This window comes from Mastomys coucha, unplaced genomic scaffold (genome assembly GCF_008632895.1).
Source record: "Mastomys coucha isolate ucsf_1 unplaced genomic scaffold, UCSF_Mcou_1 pScaffold14, whole genome shotgun sequence".
Taxonomy (NCBI): Eukaryota; Metazoa; Chordata; class Mammalia; order Rodentia; family Muridae; genus Mastomys; species Mastomys coucha.
This window is the reverse complement of record NW_022196896.1, coordinates 44,690,331-44,694,086: the sequence shown is the minus strand read 5'-3', so window position 1 is coordinate 44,694,086 and position 3,756 is coordinate 44,690,331. Positions and strand designations below refer to the sequence as shown.

General features: G+C 38.9%; 1 pseudogene; it reads right to left on the bottom strand.

The window, feature by feature from the left end:
• Positions 1-259: 259 nt before the first annotated feature.
• Positions 260-406, bottom strand: LOC116089641 (annotated as a pseudogene).
• Positions 407-3,756: the final 3,350 nt, after the last annotated feature.

Sequence of the window (3,756 nt, the reverse complement as noted above, 5' to 3'; positions counted from 1 at the left end):
GATCTTTTCAGGAGTGCTATGCCTCACTTGTGCATTATGGTGCCTGGCTGATGGTCATTTCAGGCTAGCTCCCTGTCCAGGCCCCGTGGTGCCAGTCTGGTGGTCATCTTGGACTCACATCTTGCCTGGCCCATGTGAGAGTCCCCTATCTGGGCTCACTCCTGCTTGTGGCCTGCTGTTCCAGGTGGGGTTATTATAGTTTCCAGCTTGCTCCCAGCCCTGAGAGCTGCCAGGGCCTGGGTGGCACCAAACTGGTGGTCTTCTCAGGCTCTCCTTTTTCAGGGAAAGTTGACCGATGAAGATCATAGGTTAGAGGACTGAGCATAGACATAGCCTCTCTCCTCTCTGCCACCTACTGACACACATGTGACACAGCAGCCACACCTGCAATGTTTCTAGGAATAAATAGGTCTATGAATAAATTTAAAAAACCTTCTTATTTGACAGCTAAAACAGAAGATATTAAAAATTCATCGGAAACTAAGTTAAATTTTCATTTTTTCCCTTCGAGACAGGGTTCTCTGTTTAGCCCTGGCTGTCCTGAAACTCACTCTGTAGACCAGGCTAGCCTCAAACTTAGAAATCTGCCTGCCTCTGTCTCTCAAGTGCCTGGATTATAGGCACCACTGCCCGTCTTCTTTTTTTAAAACCAGATATTTGATGATGTTGAACACTGGTGGCTTGTTGATTTGAGTAGGTACTATTTGGAAGATAAATTCTATAGGCAGAGATTTTGTGTCTTGAGATAATAAAAAGATTAAATTTTAGAAACTTGATTCTTTTGGTAAACTCTGATACTAAGACAGTGGAGCAGCTAAGACAGGATCCTTCCAGTATCCATCTGCATCTGGGAGCTAAGGCTGTCCCATAGCTCTCTCTACACAGGTCCAAACAGGAAGAGAGTTGGTCTCCCAGGAGTGCTTTCATTCCTGGGCTCAGAGGTGAGATCTCCACTTTCTCTCCATTAACTGCCCAAAGCAGGACCTGATAGGAATGCACAGGGCACAGGAACAGTGGAACAGCTGGGACAGGATCTGTCCAGTCTTCAGCTACACTCAGGAGCTGGAGTTATTTAGCAGTCCTCTGTAAACAGGTTCCACCAGAAGAGAGATGGCCTCCCAGGAGTGCTGACACAGGCTTACAGATCCACAGGAGGAACAAGTTCCAGAAAGAGACAGCAAGACCAACTAACACAAGAGATAACCACATGGTAAAAGGCAAGCACAAGAACCTTACCAAGAGAAACCAAGACTACTTGGCATCATCAGAACCCAGTACTCCCATCACAGCAAGTCCTGGATACCCCAACACATAGGAAAAGCAAGATTTGGATCTAAAATCACATCTCATGATGCTGATAGAGGACTTTAAGAAGGACATAAATAACTCCCTTAAAGAAATACAAGAGAACACAGGTAAACAGCTAGAAGTCCTTAAAGAGGAAACACAAAAATTACAGGATTACAGGAAAACACAACCAAACAGGTGAAGGAACTGAACAAAACCATCCAGGAACTAAAAGTGGAAGTAGAAACAATAAAGAAGTCAAAAAGGGAGGCAACTCTGGAGTTAGAAGACCCAGAAAAGAGATCAGGAGTCATAGATGCAAGCATCACCAACAGAATACAAGAGATAAAAGAAAGAATCTCAGGTACAGAAGATACCATAGAAAACATTGGCACAACAGTCAAAGAAAATACAAAAAAAATCAAAAAGCTCCTAATCCAAAACATCCAGGAAATCCAGGACACAATGAGAGACCAAAGCAAAGTATAATAGGTATAGAAGAGAGTGAAGATTCCCAACTTAATGGACCAGTAAATATCTTCAACAAAATTATAGACGAAAACTTGCCTAACCTAAAGAAAGAGATGCCTATGAACATACAAGAAGCCTACAAAACTCCAAATAGTTAGGACCAGAAAAGAAATTCCTCCTGTCACATAATAATCAAAACACCAAATGCACTAAATAAAGAAAGAATATTAAAAACAATGAGGGGAAATTGTTAAATAGCATAGAATTACACCAGACTTCTCACCAGAGACTATGAAAGCTAGAAGATCCTGGGTAGATGTCATACAGACCTAAGAGAACGCAAATGCCAGCCCAGGCTACTATTCCCAACAAAACTCTCAATTACCATAGATGGAGAAACAAAGGTATTCCATGATATAGAAAATTTACTCAATATCTTTCTACAAATCCAGCCCTTCAAAAGATAGTAAATGGAAAACACCAATACAAGGAGGGAAACTACACCCTAGAAAAAGAAAGAAAATAATCTTCTTTTATCAAACCAAGAAGATAGCCAAATAAACATAATTCAACCTCCAACGACAAAAATAACAGGAAGCAGCAATCACTTTTCCTTAATATTTCTTAATATCAATGGATTCAATTCCCCAGTAAAAAGACATAAACTAACAGACTGGATGTAAATACAACCCAACATTTTGCTGCATACAGGAAACCCACCTCAGTGATAAAGACAGACACTGCCTCAGAGTAAAAGGCTGGAAAACAAATTTCCAAGCAAATGGTCCCAAGAAACAAGCTGTAGTAGCCATTCTACTATCAAATAAAATCAACTTTCATACTCATCAAAGGAAAAAAATCTACCAAGAAGAACTCTCAATTCTGAAATCTATGTTCCAAATGCAAGGGCATTCACATTCATAAAAGAAACTACTAAATCTCAAAGCACATATTGCACCTCACAGAATAATAGTGGGAGACAACAACACTTTGTTAATTAACTTTGTTAATTTCAGCCCTGAGTTTGATTATTTCCTGCTGTCTACTCCTCATGTGTGAATTTGCTTCTTTTTGTTCTAGAACTTTCAGATGTGCTGTCAAGTTGCTAGTGTATGCTCTCTCCAGTTTTGTTTTGTTTTGTTTTGTTTTGTTTTTTTGAGGCACTCAGAGGTATGAGTTTTCCTCTTAGGACTTCTTTCATTGTGTCCATAAGTTTGGGTATGTTGTGGCTTTATTTTCATTAAACTCTAAAAAGTCTTTAATTTCTTTCTTTATTTCTTCCTTGACCAAGTTATCATTAAGTAGAGTGTTGTTCAGCTTCCACGTGTATGTGGACTTTCTATTGTTTATGTTGTTGTTGAGGACCAGCCTTAGTCCGTGGTGATCTGATAGGATGCATGGAATTATTTTAATCTTCTTCTATCTGTTGAGGCCTGTTTTGTGACCGATTATATTGTTAATTTTGGAGAAGGTACCATGAGGTACTGAGAAGAAGGTATATCCTTTTGTTGTAGGATAAAATGTTCTATAGATATCTGCTAGATCCATTTGGTTCATAACTTCTGTAAATTTTAATGTGTCTTTGTTTAGTTTCTGTTTCCATGATCTAAACATTGATGATAGTGGGGTGTTGAAATCTCCCACTACTATTCTGTGAGGTGAAATATGTGCTTTGAGCTTTAGTAAAGTTTCTTTTATGAATGTGGATGCCCTTGCATTTGGATCATAGATTTCAGAATTGAGAGTTCTTCTTGATAGATTTTTCCTTTGATGAGTATGAAATGTAATTCATTATTAGTTTTTTATTTTTTTTATTTTTTTGGGCCTTCTAACTCCAGAGTTGTCTCTTTTTTTGACTTCTTTATTGTTTCTACTTCCACTATTAGTTCCTGGATGGTTTTGTTCAGTTCCTTCACCTGTTTGGTTGTGCTTTCCTGTAATCCTGTAATTTTTGTGTTTCCTCTTTAAGGACTTCTAGCTGTTTACCTGTGTTCTCTT